This window comes from Microtus oregoni, unplaced genomic scaffold (assembly GCF_018167655.1).
Source record: "Microtus oregoni isolate MIOR12 unplaced genomic scaffold, Mior012 000022F_ref0000154, whole genome shotgun sequence".
NCBI lineage: Eukaryota > Metazoa > Chordata > Mammalia > Rodentia > Cricetidae > Microtus > Microtus oregoni.
Window position 1 is genome coordinate 27,298,689 of NW_024543081.1, and position 17,884 is coordinate 27,316,572.

The window sequence follows — 17,884 nt, forward strand, 5'->3', positions numbered from 1 at the left end:
GGGATAATAAGCAAACAAAATGAGATAAGACAAAAACTAACATACCTTTGACAGAGGACAAAACAAATAAAAAGAAAGCTGAGAGCCCCCCAAGAAACAGATACAGATTCAGAGATACACTCATTTATGCACTCAGGAATTCCATAAAAATACTAAACTGGAAGCTCTAATACATATCCGAAGGACCATTAGGGTAAAAAGAGAGACTAAAAATACATACAAAATAAATTTAAAATAAGATAAAAAAAAATTTAAAACAGGCAGAAACTAAAAAGCCAGGACATGACATTGTCAGACAAGGAACCTGCAAAGGTAGCATTGAGATCACTTTCTATTGGCATCTACTGCTGGGCATGAGGCCTATCCTAAAGAGTGTGGTTTGTTTCTCCAGTGAGACTCCCTTAGAGAAAAACAAATTTTCCTTTGTGTTTATCGGTTGCAGATTGCTTCTGGGTTAGGGACCAGAGCATGCGTCCACTTCTTCTTTAGCTCTAGGACGCCATCTGATGGAGACCTGTGGAGGCCCTATCTATACGTACAGCTTTGTTTTAGCTGGTTAAAAGAGTGATGAAGCTTTCAGTGCCAAGCATGCAGTTGACAATGCACCCGGTCTGTATTATGTCTTACATGTGTGAAGATAGCTCTGACTGTGCATCTTCATTCTTGAAATAAGGAACCTCCCTTAATTCCTTTCAACACCCCCTACCCACCCCTACACAGACAAGTCCTGTCAAGAAAAGTGTTTTAAGATTTAAGGAAAGTAGATGGCAGGAGGAATCTTAAGACATAGATCTTTAAAGATACTGACCCAAGAAGGCAGACACAGATTGACAGTGGTCAGGGTTTTGTTTGCATCACCAGGCCATAGCTGCATGCACACCCCTGGGCTCCAGCGTGTATGTGGTTGGTTTGGCAAACTGTCTAAGAGCTCTAAGAACTGTCACATTTGCCTTTGATTTGATTTAATCAGGTATCATCTCAGTCTTAAGAGGTAAGGTGATTTATTACCCTATTTTCCTCAGTCTTCTTCTCCTAGAGAAGAGGCATCTTACCCCCTCCCATCTCCCCAGCACTGCACTTGTGCATCCTCTAAGGATCTGGAGCCTAAGCTCATGCCCTCACCTTAGATGGGCTTCCGTGGCCTTGGGTGGTAATCTTGTCATAAATCCATTTGATAGAAACCGCTTACCGTAGAGGACTACACCACCTTTTGAAAGCCTGGGATAAAACCGGACTCTCTGAACATAGCAGACAATGAGGACTACTGAGAACTCAAGAACAATGGCAATGGGTTTCTGATCCTACTGCACGCACTGGCTTTGTGGGAGCCTAGGCAGTTTGGATGCTCAACTTACTAGACCTGGATGGAGGTGGGGGTTCCTTGGACTTCCCACAGGACAGGGAACCCTGATTGCTTTTCGGGCTGGGGGGGGACTTAATTGGGGGAGGGGGAGGGAAATGGGAGACGGTGGCGGGGAAGAGACAGAAATCTTTAATAAATAAATAAATTAAAAAAAAAAAGAAAAGCATTCCTGCAGTCTGTTAGCCTGAGTGTTTGGCCAGTCAAAATGCGCTTTTTCTTGTATTAAAAATCATACATGTGTCTGTTTTTCTGACAGTTTAATTCTAATTGGTGGTTTATGTCATTGCATAAGTCATAAATAATAAATCATGTAATCTGAAAAAAAGACATTGCATATAAAATACTTGATCTTTTCCCAAAGCTTGGAAAAAGACAATGTGAACTTAAGACATAATGTTACTGTGCTTTTTGATTTAGCAAGTCCATGATGTGTCTCTTAACTGTTAGACTATGTAAATCTCATTCCCTCTTCCTTCAGGGTATTGCTTGCCACTTGCTGCAGGGTTGTTTATACGGTCATAAGCATGAACACTAAGGCTGATAGTAGGAAAGGAAGTGAAGTAAGACTCACCCTCACTTTGGTTACAACTGTCTGAGAACCCAGGAAGCTTTTCTAGCTTGGGAAAGAGAGTATGATACTCTACAGTGGCAGGGACATACACACAGAGTGGAAGTGCAGAGGGTGGAGTTAGGCTGCTGGTCTAGCTATTTTGGAAGATATACTTAGTCCAAGTATTTTGTTATTGTTGTTGTTTTGTTTTCTTTTGATTTTTGTTAGTTTTTGCTTCTTTTTCATTTAGGATTTGGTTGGTTGGTTTTTGTGTTTTGTTTTTTTGACATGTCCTCTCTCCTTCATAGAATACAAGTCTAAGGTAAATTTTAAAAAAAGAAAGAAAAGAGAAATTGCTGAAGAGCTAGTTTATTTCATTAAGAAAATAAAAGTAAATATTCTCCATTTGAGGATGGTGATGGCATTCCTGGTAAGGAGCCTTATCATTTTCACTAAAGTTGGAAGTCTATGTGTTCACTCTTCTGGAGCTGACTTTGCATATGACTGTAGCTTTTCCTGACAAGGGGAGCATTGTACTGGCACCTCTCTCTCCCTTGAATCCGCCAGCGGCCTTGGCGTTATCCCCATAGCTTCACTATGCATTGCCCTGTCAGATGCTGCTTACAGAGTTCTGAGATGCAGCACTGCTTGGGCCCAGACTTTTCTTTGGAATCATGGTGGAAGCCCCATGACCTCCCAACCCTTGGAAAACCAGCATCAGGTGGACAGTTGCAGGATCTGCCAGCTGGAGTTGTCCCTGGGTCCATTTGAGCAACAGTTGTTGCTGCCTCTGAGTGCCTTGCTAACCCACCCAACACAGGGAAGCAAAGCGTCTTTTCTGTGGTCCAAGTTAAGCCTTGGGCTTTTCATAGAGACAAATAATCACACCTTCCTTAAAACTGTGTACAAAGATATGCCTGCTGCTGTTTAAGAGACTGAAAAGCTTGTGCAAGAACTGGTGGGGTTCACATGAGGTCTGTAGTCACTGTCACACTTTCGTCAGCTTCTAGATTTTAAAAAGTAATATATAAGCTGTTGTTTCTGGGGGAAGCTGGTTGAAGAGCAAACTGGGTTGCTCTATACTGTGTTTTCTATTTTTATGAATTTAAAATTTTCAAGCTATAAATCAAAGTCTAAGCATTAAATTGTAGCCTGAAAGGAAGAGCAGATGTTTACTAAAGCATCACTATGTAAAACTTTCATTGTAAAAGAAATGTACAAAACCAAAGTCCATTGGCCTCTCTTGGGTCCTGAGGTGGCTGGGATGTGTGGTCTTTATCTTGCTTCCTTTGCACTTCCCTAGGTCTTGTGAGCCAATTATTCCCTCCTGGTGAGTTTCTTTTTCTAACATCATTTATGAGGTTCTTATTCTGAGAAGCCAGACGAATCTGCTCTGTACTTCCTGAAGTTGGTCTATTAGGTTTCTTTTGTCTAGGAAATGCTGCCTCTTAGTGGTAAGGATCCAGAGACATGTGGACATGAATTGGTTTCCTTGTTTCCTTTGACATGTCTGAAGAGGGTTCAAAGCAAAGGTTACTAGCCGCTGCTTCCCTGTAAGCCTTGGAAGATGCTCAAGTCTTGGTTTCATCAGTTTTGTAAAATGAGATTGATGATCCTCCTTGCCATATCACTCACAATGCATTTATTGCTTTTATTGAGGTTCTGTACAGATACTGTGACTACGAAAGAGGGATTTAGCCATGAGAGAATACACATCTGAGCCCCTTCCCTCTAGAAGCTTCTGTTGTGGTAGCATTCTCAGACGTTGTGTGAAGCACCTGTGTAGCATGTGGTCCTCCTACCCTGGTGCCCCTTTAACATTTAATATATTAGTGAGAAGGACTTCTTTTTAGTGCACTTTCTTAAAATAAATAGATAAAAGTAGACCATTCCTAAGCCGGGAGGTGGTGACGCACGCCTTTAATCCCAGCACTCGGGAGGCAGAGGCAGGCGGATCTCTGTGAGTTCGAGGCCAGCCTGGTCTACAAGAGCGAGTTCCAGGACAGGCTCCAAAGCTACAGAGAAACCCTGTCTCGAAAAACTAAAAAAAAAAAACTAAAAAAAAAAAAAAAATAGACCATTCCTGAATTTGATTTTGTTGTTTATTTTATTAAATACACAGTGAATGAAAAAAAGAAATAAAAAGGAGAGCAAAGGCCATGACTTCCCTGAGGTATGATAGAGGAGAAAGTTTATGATACATATATGGAAAAGCATAGAGTCAGGGACATTTGGTAGAGTCCAGAGTGATTATGTCCAGACTGAGCTGGGCCATGTGGGAGAGGGGCAAGGGAAGGGACAGGGAGAGAGAGGAAACAGGTACAGCAGCAAGGAGGCCAAAGGTCCAAAAAGGGAAAGGGTAACCAAAATGTCTGGATTCTATAGGGAAGAGCCTCTGGGGGAAGGGCGGCCCAGCCCCTGAGTTAGAAAGTTCAGGGTGGAGGGTGAGGTATGCCTGCCATACCCTGCAACAGGTAGAGGACACTGGGAGAACCTGGGAGCCTGGTCCAGCTTTGATCTGTTAAGCAGGCACCACAGCCTCAGTCCTTTGTCCCAGCTTTGAAACTTAACTTGAAGTACCAAGATTGAGTTCATGTCTTTAACCTTTGAAAGGAAAGCAATAAAATGGTTGTTTTCTGGACAGTGCTGTGATACTAGCAAAGGAAGTTAAAGCATCGACAGACAGCATCGCATACATTTAAAGTTCCCAAACTGCATAATGGCACTGGGGAATTGATCCTCCGTGGTAAGAAGACACCCTTTAAATGCTGTGCCCCCAGAGTCAGTGCTGCCGTGGCTTACAGCTGTGTGGAGACCGTAGTTAACCCTACTGCGCTGTGCCCAGATGGAGTCTCGTCCACCAGGACTCTGCCCGCCTTTGCACGGCTCAGCTGCTAGTCATTCAGCAGTTGAGGGCAGTTATTGCTTCAGAGCTGCTGGAGCAGAGCAGAAAGTTCCGCAGCTGCAGAGCACTTCCTGTTTACAGTTTCTGACTGCAGAATGTTGTGGTTTGGATTAAGGATTATTTTTGTTTTGTTTTGTTTTGTTTTTGTTATGTTTTAAGTTTCTTTCCCTCCAGATGAAAATAGCTGAAAACATACGTTGGATCTAGATTTTTATCACATTATTTTTGAGAATTTTCTTTGAAATGTTAAACAGAATAGAGGGAATGATAGTTATACCCAGTGGTAAGTGAATGACTGCTGGTGCCCTGAACTCTGATGCATCTTTGAAGATCTCACCTTTTTTTGTAATTCAAATTAAAATATAATTATATCATTTTCCCTTTTCTTCTTTCAGCCCCTCCTATGTCCTGGACCCCTTGTTTCCTCTCAAACTCATGACCCCTGTTTTATTATTAGTGTTTTCTGTGGGGGAGAGAAACAGAGACAAAGAGAGAGACACACACACAGAGGAGAGAGAATAACCTGCCAACCTGCCCAGCCCATTTAGTGTTGTATGTATGATTCCAGGTCTAACTGCTCAGTATGGGATAACCAATAAAGGAAGGGCTCATTCCTCAGGAGACCATTTCCCACTTGGAACATTCTCTTTTTGCCTCCAGTTCTTTGTCTAGAGGACACGACTGTGCGGCTCCTGTCTGGTGGATTTAGAACAAGTTCAGGTCTTGTTTAGGTAGCCATGTTATTGAGGTATCATAGGTGAAGCTTCCCCATCGTTACTAGAAGACACAATCTCACAACAGATTTCTCTGTCCTTTGGCTCTCGTCATCATTCCCATCCTCTCTTTGATGATGTTCCGTGAGAATTAGGTGAAGGAGTTGTGTTGTAGATGTATCTGTCGCTTCTGGGCTCCCCGTCTAAGATCTCTTCTTTTCACAGAAAGAAAATCCATAATTGTACTACATAGCCCCTCATGCCCTGGTGTGACTGGTCACCAGTTAGTACTGTGGTACATTCTGTTAGTGAGTCTCTCCATGCGGGTGGAGGCTGACGAACAAGGGGAAAGGATTTGAGGTGTTTTCTTTTTCTTTCTTTTTATTATGATAGTTACATATGTTTACTATCACATAAATGGGAGTATGAGAAAAGATAAAAAATAAATATTACTAGATAATTTTAGTGTCTGACATTTTAATGGTAATATTCCTTTTGAATAATTTTATACATTTAGAAACAGATACTAATGGCTTACATATTATTACAAATTTATATTATAAATATTTTATGTTGCCCAAAGTTAAATAATCTGGAGATTCAGGGTTTGTGTTTTAGATAGGTGACAGTGTATGTAGGTGCCATGTACCCTGTAATACCTCCAAGGCTCCTCCAGCCAAAGCCAATTAAACATTGTTCCCTCTGCAGTGAGACATTGAACGCCAGGCTGAAATGAAGTGAATCAAAGACTGCCTTGAGTCCCACTCCCAGTCAGAGCTCCTCAGTGAAATGTAGTCTGTCATGGTGGGGTTGGCTACCAGCAAAAATGTGCATCGTGTATTTATTTCAGAAGCTCTTAGAACTTTTTTGTTGTTCTGTTGTTTTAGAAGCTTGTTAGCACTCTCTGACATACAAATAAAACTGGCCAGTTATTTTCATAGGCTACATAGTATATCTTATGTAGCCACACCATCCATAACTAATGACTTGTAGTTTTTCTCATTAGTACATAGTTTCTGTATAATAAATATATCCAGTGTACAGAAGTTGTGCATAGTCCCAGCTGAGTTTTAAATTAGTACAAGCTATTGTACATTAAAAAATACTTCCAATAGAAATTCAACCGATGGTTATACTTCACAATCATTGATTTTAGCCTGACTTAGGATTGATTTTTCAGCCTGTAAAATTTTCACATGGCAGATCACACTTTCATCAGAAGTGTATACATGCTGTGTGTGGTTGTGAGCTGATCTTCAACTCAAACTGTACACACAAAACAGCATTTGTAACTGGGAAAGACATGCTTTACAGCTGTGGGTCCACATGAGAGGAAGGAAGACGGGGATAGAACCTAGTCACCAGTTAGCAGAGGTCTTGTCTGTAGTCTCAAGTATTTAATACTAGCCGCTCTGGACAATGTAAGGAGATACTGTCTTTAAATTAATTACATAATTGATTAACTAATTAATCTGGTCTCATCCTCAGAGCCTTTAAGCCAGTAACATTGCTTTTATTTTATGGTTAACTTTTGCTTATCCAAATAGATAACAAATAGGTAACAATAGTTTGCAGTTATAGTGTGCTAGCTATGTGCTATGAATTAATTAAAGCACTTTACGTTGTATTGGAACAGGTTAGTGAGTGAGTATAGTAAGTTAGTTTCCTCTTGTCACATGTCTTCTGAAGGAGTCTGGTTCACATAATAAGAACAAATCAGAGAATAAGGCACACAGCAGCTCTTCAACAGGGTTTGGTATGCGGGAGAAAGGAAACCAGGTAGGCTTATGAAGACTTTCACAATGCTCCAGATGTTTTTAGCTCTTCCTTGCCCTGGCAGACCAGAAAACTAAAGAAAGGATTGCTTGGTTAGTACTTGGTGAGCATTGATTTTTGCCATTGTCTCTGCCTCACTGACTCCCTAGATCAGTTATTGGTAACTGCAAAGAAAATAGAATCCCACCTCAAGTAATAGTAAGAGCTCTTCAAACCTGAGTGTCCTCCACAGCACACGGCACTCACTGCCTCGGAAAATATATGGATGATGTGCTCTTGCTGCCATAGACTTACCATTAAGTTAAAAGTTATACTGATTTTGAAACAATTAAAGCAGTAGCACAGATGTTACAAGGAGAAGACAGACACCAAGATAATTAACTTTCTGTTTGTGGCTCTTAATCCTGGAAGGCTCTAGAGTTCTTTTCCTAGCCCGGATCTGTAGGTGCATTGTGTAAAGCAAATGCAAATGTTTCCCTTGGCTCTGAGAATTCCTTGAAGCTCTGGCTAGCAGTCACTCCTTTGACCTTTTGCCCTCTCTCTTTCTTTCCCATTTTCATCCCAGGAATGAACTCTTTCCTAGATTTTCTCATTTTCCCTTACTGCTTCAGATTAAATCTTATTTTGGATTCCTCTGGGGAATGTTACTCAGTCTTTCGTTACTCAGCACATACCAGTGACCTCAGACAGGGCTGGCGCCCACTTCACACCTAACTACTTGAGAATACACAGTCAAGTCAGGGCCTCTTCCTGTGGGCTGATGTCAACAGCACTGGGCACAGATAATCAAGGGGAGCACGGATAGTTAGTTCATGTTCCACTTGTGTGTGCAAGGTCAGTGTATGCCCTACCCAACTTTATACATTGGCCATGTCCAATGTATCTGCTGCTCCTATCTAGGAACAGGAGAATCGAAGTGAGTGAAATGGAAAACTTAACTCCATGCCTTGTTCTTTGGTGAGAGTTCTGCTCCAAGAAGATATTTCTTAAGGAGACTTGCAATGCACATTTGTATGATGGACGCTTAGACACATGATACTGAAGAATCTTAACTAATTCATTGCTTCTGAACTTTCTTGATCACTGACTTTGACATACAAGATACATACCAACTTCCCATTGAACCACTTTGAGAAATGCTAACTTAGAACTTTTGTTAGATCAGGTGGTCCATGTCTTTAGTTGTGCTTAATTCCATTCTGTTTCTACCTTCTGGGATTCATTTATAGTTATATTTACTATATAATCATGATCATTTTTCAGCCAGTTGGTTGTTTAGACTATGCCCTTTGCTCCTTTGGTCCCTTATGATACGTGAAGAAATGTCCTGCTCATCCAGGCTTCAGATAGAGTCTTAGTAATCTGCCACTAGAAGAGCGTAGCCTCTCCACTGACTCACTGCTCCCACTGTGCTGAGAGTGGAGTGGCAGGAAGGACCGATAGTCGGCAGAAATAGTGTGACTTTAAGGGTGGATTTAACAGTTCAGATCTCTGTTAGCAGCGTCACAGGCTGGGTCAGCAGAGGCAGATCACCCATTTCCTTACTCACTCATCCAGAGAAAAGGGGTATCTCAGCTTCACACTAGTGGGGACCTTGTCCTGAGGTACAAATAATTTAGTGGGTGTTTATGAGAGCATGTTTTTTTTCTGCTGGTGGAAACTGTTTCCCTTAAAAGAGGCACTAAATAGCATTCAGCAGTGGTTTGCATTGCATACTACATTGAGGTCAGAATGTAAATTAAAGTCAGTACTAAGAATACAGACTTTCTAAAGTGTTCCTCGAACTAGCGACTTTTACCAGATGCCCACTATATGCCAGGCTCTGTGGTAGGCATGACTGTCCCTTCCTGTTTGAGAATGGTTGCATGAAACATTTTGATAGCTCATTCTAAAGAATTCTTTGATTTTAAAGAGAAAGGTAAAAATAGACATAGGGACATAATTTTACAAAGCCCCTGCTTTGGGGGTTCCATGACTAGGCGAGACTTCTTTGGCTTCTTGGAAGCAGCTGGTATCCCAGATGTAAACATAAGATTCCTCTCATGCATGAGTGGCCTTCATCACACTCACCCTTGAGGTCATTTTTTGAATTCTGACCATTTCCATGAAGATCAAATGCAGCACTTTAGAACATTAAGGGGCAGACCAAGCAGGAGGCCCAGTGCAGCATTTGACTCTGGTTCTGATCAGGTGTGAGATTTACAAGGAGGCATCACTGTTCCTCCTGACACTATTAAGCCTGGGTGTGCCCCTATATTTGGATTGTTACAGGTATCTTAAGTTGTGTTAAAGTCTTTCTGGAGTCAGTTGTTACAAAACATGCATGGAATATGTGATAAAGACATTTATAGGAGGCGAGAAAAAAGTAACCCGATGTCACAGAATGGTTTTGTTGTAATTCACACATGGAAAATTATAAATGATATGCATGAGATGAAATTTAAAGTCCAAAGTTTGGCCAAGAACTGGTTATCTTTCTAAGACAAGAACCCTGTATATGGCTGTGGTCTTCTGCTTTCTTCTCTGGCTTACAGTTAGAGATTTCCTTTTCTTTGCAGCTCCTCCCTTTCCAGAGTTGTTGTCCTCCAGTGGGGTGAGATGCAAAGGAGACAGTGGATTGTTTTCTCTTTGTGGAGGGGATATTAAATCTAACCCATTGTTTACTTAAATTAGACAGGATATACTTGCATTGTTTTAAGGATTTTCATATTCCCTTCTACTCCCACACTACGCTTTTTCTTTGTGTAATGTTTCCAGGGAAATTGGAATCCCTTTTGAATTCAGTCTTCTAAGATGTCAGCAGAATATGGTGTACCTTGGGTTTTTCAGAATTCTGTAGAGCAATCTTTGACCTCTGTTCCATCTTCATGACAGTTGCACCTGAGACAGTAGACAAGTTCATTTCCTCTCTGACTGGAGGCGATTCCTCCTTGACAGGAATGTGGATTGTCTACTGTGGACAGCCCTGTCTCAGACAGTGCCTCTCATGCTTTAATTCATTTCACTTCAAGAACTTACTAAGATTTGGGCTGTTAGGCTCCATCCTCAAGAGGTTCTGGTTAATTAGATGTGGGATTTCAGTTCTTAGGTGTTTCCAAGCAGCACTGAGAATGCTAGTCCAGGACATACTTGGGGAGCCATCTGCACCAGAGATTAGGAATTTCCTAGTGCATGTGAAAGCTGAAATTTTTTCCTTCAAACTCAGTACCATATTGTTTTTGCTTTTATACACTGATTTCATTTGTAACTTGCATTAATGATCAAACGTTTTCCTGGTCACAAAGGCCTGCAATCCAATTACTCAGGAAGTCGAAGCTTGAGGATTTAGGTTCAACTCCACACCGGGACCCTGTATTTAAAAAAAAAAAGTAAAAGGAAGGCTAGAGAATATTTTGTGCATAGCATGAGTAAAGCCTTGGTTTCAGCCCTCATCACCATAAATATGTAAGCACTGGTGAAGGGGCTGTCCTCTGTGCTTCCGTAGTACATTTCTTATTAACTCTGTTAGAAAAAAATAACCATTCATTATTGCAAACTTGGAAAGTAGAAGAGACAAGATGAAGATAAAAGTCACCAGTAAACATTTTTATTCATTTTTTAATGTATAAATTTAAATCAATAACTTTTTGAAACAACATCATGTTCATAATGCTGTGTTTCATAACCTGAGTTTTCACTTACGCATTTTGAAAATGTTTTTATTTTATATACTGAAACTAGCTGGCTATAGCCTTCTAACTGATGAGACCACAATGTGGCCAGCAGGCAACTGGGCACTGTTCTATTACCATCATTGCCATCCTGAAGGTCCTCTTCAGGATGCAGAGGCATTGCCCTCAAATTTGTTTCTCATAGCTGTGGCATTCCTATCCTACATTTCTACTATAATTTACTTAATTTCCCATTTTGAACTTTCTATTGGTTTGCTCTCTAGAATATTTGAAAATTCTGTGTAGTCTGTGATTCTGTCTTGCTTTTATCTTGGTCTTTATCTATAACTTTTGTTGAACCAGTTAAGAAGTAAAGTACACGCATCCCAAAGCCCTGACGGTCCTAGTGGGTTACTTGCTTGCTCTGATCAAATTAAGAAACCCACGTTGAAGGGGTTCCTGAACCACCACCCTTGACTGAGAGCTAACAATAGTTAGTGTCTTCTATAGGAGAGGGAATCAGTTTTCTTTAAGGCTGTGTGGCTTCTGGTAAGTCAACCATGCGCCAGTGGATGGCTTCATAACCTAAAGTTTATGGACAACACAAATTGAAGTCAGCACAAATTAAAGTCATTTAAAAAAAAAAGAAGGAGGAGGAGACAGAAAAGAGACAGAAAGATGGAGGTTGGGGTGGATCCAGGACCATTTACATGGAAGATTTGGGAAAGAATATAATTAAAATCCATCATATGAAATTCTCAAATAGTTAATAAAAATATTTTTTAAAACATAAGAAAGCCACTATCCCTGAGATAGCTTAGGCCCTTTGAGAAGAGTATGTTGTACAGACCCAAAGTTTTGTAGCTCATATATATCCTAACAGAAAGTCTAGAATTTTGATGGGACTTATGATGCAGCCGTCTGCCTCTTCTAGGTTAGTAACAACCAGCAGGGTAGTTGTTCTTGTATCACTTTGTTAGGAAATGGTTCTTTGTAATGTGCTCCATCATCCATTGTTGTGTGGCCCATTGGGTCTGAGGGTTTTTTCCCCTACTGTATCTACTTGTATCTCAGTAGCTCTGTCAGGCAGAGGATATTAACTACATGGAAGAGATGGCTCACTACAGCGTTGCCAGAGATGGAAAGTGACCTCCAAAGCCACAATTGTCAGAGAAAGGCTAACAGCCTCTGGGTAGAGGGGCCCCTTTTTCCCTATGTCACCTCCAGCCATATTCTAGGAGCAGTTTGCATATCCCATGGCCTATCTGGCCATTCTGATACTGAACACTCTAGGCAAACCAGAGCTGGGCTCATCTTCTGTAGTGCTCAGGACTCAGCACTATCTACCTGCTTTGGAGAAGGCTGTGTTTATTTGTTTATTTACTCAAGTCATCTGTGCTAGAAGCCTGGGTGCACAGAAAGCTTGATGCACATGTGTAAAGCGGACCCGACCTTTGCCTCCCAGAAGCTTTGTTCCAGGAACAGACAGGTACTCTGAGTTCAGAGCTGAGCATTCGCCTTCTTGCCACTCGGAGACCAGATGGGAAGGTGGGCAAGGCCTCCCTGATAGTACGTGGGTACCCAGAAGGTTCCTTTTTCAGTGGCCAACCAAAGGACCTCCCCTGTAGATGATTAAGTATGCTTCAAAGAAGGAGAGAGGTCAGTGGACAGGAAGCTGAAAAGGTTGCTCATGAGTTGAGAGTTCTCTACATCCAAGACCAGGAGTTGATGCTTATACCTCACCTGCTGCACGGCAACTTGTAAAAACCTTTTTCTGACAGGGAAGTTGCTGCTGAACTGGGCGGTATGGGGACAAAGAAAAAGGTTGGTGGGGCCAGATGTAAACTTGGCAGTTTGGATTTGACTAGTTAGCAGGAATGGGTTTCAGTCAGGAAAGTGATCTGACCTGATTGTTACTTTAAATGATTATAGCGTGACAGAGGAAATAAGAATGGCCTTTGGAGTAAAGCAAGCCTTCATAATAACCTGGCCATCTGTTTTCTTCTTGCTTTGGTCTTGGTTAAGTTACTTAACCTCTCTGAGCTTGTATCCTCATTAATCTAGTAAGACAGAGACCCATTTTATAGAGTCTCTCGACCCCAGTAACTTTAGGTAACAAAGGCTATCACAGTGCCCTCTATCATTTTAATCAGCACTTTCATTCAGGCCATGCTGCCTAGATAAAACATTGCATAATGGATGCCGTGTTATTTTAAGAGACAGCCTAGATGGATGACCAGACAAACCAAACCGTGGGGTTTACCAATAGAGAGCATGTGCACTTAACCAGCAGTATTTTAGAGCATTGTGATATATTTTCATGCATGTGTATCATTATATTTTGTTTTTCTTTGCTTCCTCCTACCACCCTACTTAGTGCCCCTCTTCATTGGTCCCTTTTCTCTCCTCAAATGGTTTCTTCCATGTCACATATATTGTCCTCTCTCCTTTTAGTGCTCTTTCTTTCTTCCTACAGCCCCCTTTTACTTAAAATTAGAAAGGTACTTGGAAGTCCTATTGGGGGGAGGGAAGAGAGAGAGAATTTAAATCTAGAGTTGACGTGTGAAAGAACACACAATATTTGTCTTTCCAAGGCTGACTTTTTAGTTTAGCATGATGACCTCCAGGCACCCCTTTCAAATAACTTTTAAGATATTTGGTAACTGCCTAGGGTGTGAAGGAGTTAACACTCTAGACAGAAAACCTAATTTATACCAGGGAATTGCCGATTTAACTGCGGGAGCTGGCTCATTATTTTAATTGGATTTTCCAAAGTGTTGAGCAAGTCAGCAGATTTGCATTAGCTTTGCTTTGAGAGAAATTGTTTCTTTCTGCAGAGGAGGAAAGAGAACCAAGGGGCAGGGGAAAGAGCCTGTCAGAATTAGCTCGACATGACGAAGCAAGCAAATTATGTCCTCGTTAATTAACACAGCCTGTGTACATACAGGAAGGCCCATTCTTAGAGCTAGGCTGCCTTCCCCTCCAAGGCAGAGGAAAGAGACACTGATAGTTTTTTCCAGGGGACAGCACCCCAGGGCTCCCTAGGCACAGTTGTAAGTTCAGCAGGGGTTTGGGTTGGGCAGTGTGGCCTGTGCTGCCTATACACCTGTTGTGGCCATCCCAAGGGCACCTCTCCCTCTGAGAGTAGATACGTAATACGTCAGTAGACAGATAAATAAGATGGTGTCTTCTGGAAAACTGTATGAAGGGGTAAAAAGTCAAATAATATATGTGTCTCTGCACACAGGAGAGGTTGTTTTTATGTGTGTCATCTTTAGGTGGGATTGTGATGGGCCATTGGTATAACGACTGTCAGCATCAGCAGTTTGTGAGTCATGAGTGGTTATCTTGTCAAAGCCTGTATTAATTACAGTTATATATTTAATAAATCGCTTTTGCATAATGGAAGGATACATTTCCGCCTCCTTGTCTAACTTCTGCCAAATTTGGGGTAGGTTTTGATGTGTGGCCTGGCAGAGGACTGCCCTTTTGTAAGGAATGGTCATTTGTTAGGAACAAATGTTTACTACAATCTACCATCATTCCTGAAGTGGTGTTTAACACATCATTTTTTTTTAATAAGATGGAAACATAGTTTGGGATTTTCTGTGGGGTTCATGTATATTTGAGACTGGGTCTTGCTGTGTAGCTCACACTGACTTCTTTTCTCAGAACAGACCATTCAAACAGAAGTATTCTGTATCTTGACTCATGTTCAAGCATTCTACTAATTGATTTGATTACTACAGAAAGGGAAATTGTTTGAAAGTTGGGAAAATTAATGCAAAATAATCAATAGAATTTTCGTAAAATGTGATGAAAGTGATCCATACTTTGTTTTTACATCTTTCAAAGCCATCCATTAAAGTCTAATGAGTGACAACAGGAAGGATGTCCTCCCAAAGTCCTGTGGTTCTCTGTTATTACACTACCTGTGCCTGTCGGGACAACACTTATTTGCCAGAACTTGTGAAAATTTCTGAAATAGTAAGAAAATAAAAATACTCAAAGACTCCAGAATCCTAAGATTGAACTCATGCAATTTGCCTCTGTCAAAAAGCAACACACTGAAATATTTGGTGGAGCAAATGTTCACTTTATTGAGAATTCCAAAAGAGAAAAAAACGTCTACTGTTCAGTGCGTGTTTCTCAGTTCCGCTCTTCTCTGTTGTCTTCTTGGTACCACTCAGGTAGTTCCCAGTTACTTGTCACTAAGGGAAGAAGCTTTCCTGGGAAGCAAGCTGGAAAGAGTTGGTAAATTTGACTGTTTTTTCCTCGGGCATTTTCCCAAATTTAATCACTCGGGGAAATCCAGATTTCTAATATATAATGTATTGTGTGCTTGGTTTCTTACTCTGCCCCAAGAATACGTGTGTAGATGACCACAATGAAATTCTAAATTCTTGGGGTTTTCCATCAGTGCAGTGCCTCAACCCAGTGCCTAACCACAGTGATGACACTGGTTACTCAGTGTGGTTAGAGCATAGATTTTGGAGAGACTTATTCTTCAGAAGAACCTTCACCTTTAGCACTAACCACAGATTTCATAATTCCTGTCTTTTGTAATACAGCCTTCACGTCGAGGTAGCAGTAGGCTTGCATTCTTGCTTCATTCACAAAGGATTGACGATAGTGCTGAAAACTATAATTTAGGGCTGAATGTTGAAATGTGCTTCTAATCACTGTCTTTCACCCTGTTTCAATATTGGGGTTTTTGAGCAAACGATACATTACTTATTTTTAAAAGATGTTCGAATATGTATGCAAATGTTTGCATTATACATGCCTGTGCAGTCTCAGTTGGTATTCCTCAAATGCTGTCTTGTTTGTTGGGGTTGGAACTATCTCATTAGCCCAGGGCTCACCAAGTAGGTTCAGCTGGTGGTCAGAGTTCCAGGGAGTCTCCTGTCTCCTACTTCCCAGCACTAGGATTCCAAGTGTGTGCTACAGATGGATCTGCCGGTTTTTGACATGGGTTCTGGCATCTAACTCAGGAGAACCTCATGCTTGCGAGGGAAGCGTTTACCAACTGAGCTATCTCCCCAGTCCTACAAACAACAACAACAATAATAATGCCAGTGAAGAAAATCCTTTCCTCCTGCATTCCCCCCACTCCAGTGCCCTTCAGATCACTGCTACCAGCAAATTGCTGTGTGTTTTTGTTAAAAAATAATATACAAGCCGGGCGGTGGTGGCGCACGCCTTTAATCCCAGCACTCGGGAGGCAGAGGCAGGCGGATCTCTGTGAGTTCGAGACCAGCCTGGTCTACAAGAGCTAGTTCCAGGACAGGAACCAAAACCACAGAGAAACCCTGTCTCGAAAAACAATATATATATATATATATATATATATATATATATATATATATATATATATATATACACATACACAGGGGCTGGAGAGATGGCTCAGAGGTTAGGAGCATTAGCTGCTTTTCCAGAGGTCCTGAGTTCAATTCCCATCTGCAGTGAGATCTGGTGCCCTCTTCTGTCATAAAGGCATGCATGCAGGTAGAGCACTGGTATACATAAAATAAATAAGTCTTTAAAAAAAAAAGAAGTAATATACACACACAACATTTGCCCCATTTTTTAAAAAATAAAGCTTGTCCACTGTAAGTACTTTTTATTCCCCAATATATCAGTTAAGTAAAGTAGATTCTCTTAAGTGCTCTAATTTCCTGAGCCAGCGCCTATTGTTGGGCACTTTCCATCAGTATGAGCAGCCCTGTAGGAGGAGAGCCTTGTACACACAGTGCTGTATACATTTCATACCTTCTGCAAGTCCTGCTGGAGCAGCATTTCAGTACAGTACAGTGTTCAAATTTGGGGATATAACGTGGACACACAGACTGTCAAGGAGCTTGTGTGTACCTGGGGAGACGGCAGTCGACAAATGACATCCACACAAGGGTGGAGGATGGTAATTTCTTTAAGTTGGTGCCAGGGTGCTCACAGGCATAAAGGTAGATGCTGGCTTGATTAGTGAAGAATTAAGTTGGGCCCAACATCACACATCATCCACAGTATCTCATAAGAGCCTTAGGACAAGAGGATACCTGGGGCTTGTACTTCCAGAATGAAATTGATAGCTAAGAGCAAACTATCTTTTCAGTTTCTTGTCTAAGGCAAAGGGTTGTGAGTCTTCATTTTCTCCCTGCCATGCCCAAGGCCTGTGGTTTTCAACCTTTTTTTCTTTTTGAGGGCTACAATCATACATTTTCTTTATAGGTGCAGTGAACTTTATTGATGGTACTCAAGAGAGTAGGGCTCCCTAAGCCCCTCCTGTTATTCTGGGGTTCTGGGATTGAAACTGAGGGAGATGCTCAGTGTCAAGGACTGAGTTAAGACAGGGACTGCTCAGCAGCCGAGGACCTCTCTCTTGCTGTGTCCTTGCTAGATGGGTGGTCTAGGGCGAGCTTCTTTTTCCTTGGAGTCCATGTAGGCCATGAGGTCTACCACTTTGTTACTGTAGCAGAACTCATTTTCATACCAGGAAATGAGCTTTAAAAGTTGTCACTGAGAGCAATGCCAGCCCCAGCATCGAAGATGGAAGAGTGGGAGTCACTGTTAAAGTCACAGGAAAAATCCTGGTTCTCAGTGTAGCCCAGGATGCCCTTTAGTGGACCCTGGGATCCCTGCTTCACCATCTTCTTGATGTCTTCATGCTTGGCAGCTTTCTCGAGGCGGCATGTCAGATCCACAACGGACACATTGGGGGTAGGAACATGGAAGGCCATGCCCATGAGCTTCCCATTCAGCTCTGGGATGACTTTGCCCACAGCCTTGGCAGCACCAGTGAATGCAGGGATTATGTTCTGGGCAGCCCCATGACCATCACGCCCCAGCTTCCCAGAGAGGCCATCCACAGTCTTCTGGGTGGCTGTGATGGCATGAACTGTGGTCATGAGTCCTTCCACGATGCCA

General features: G+C 41.7%; 1 protein-coding gene across 7 annotated transcripts in view; it reads left to right on the forward strand.

Annotated features, from left to right (window-relative positions):
• Positions 1–17,884, forward strand: part of Asap1 (ArfGAP with SH3 domain, ankyrin repeat and PH domain 1) — a 286,745-nt gene that overhangs the window by 182,562 nt on the left and 86,299 nt on the right. The gene's annotated exons all lie outside the window — the stretch shown is intronic.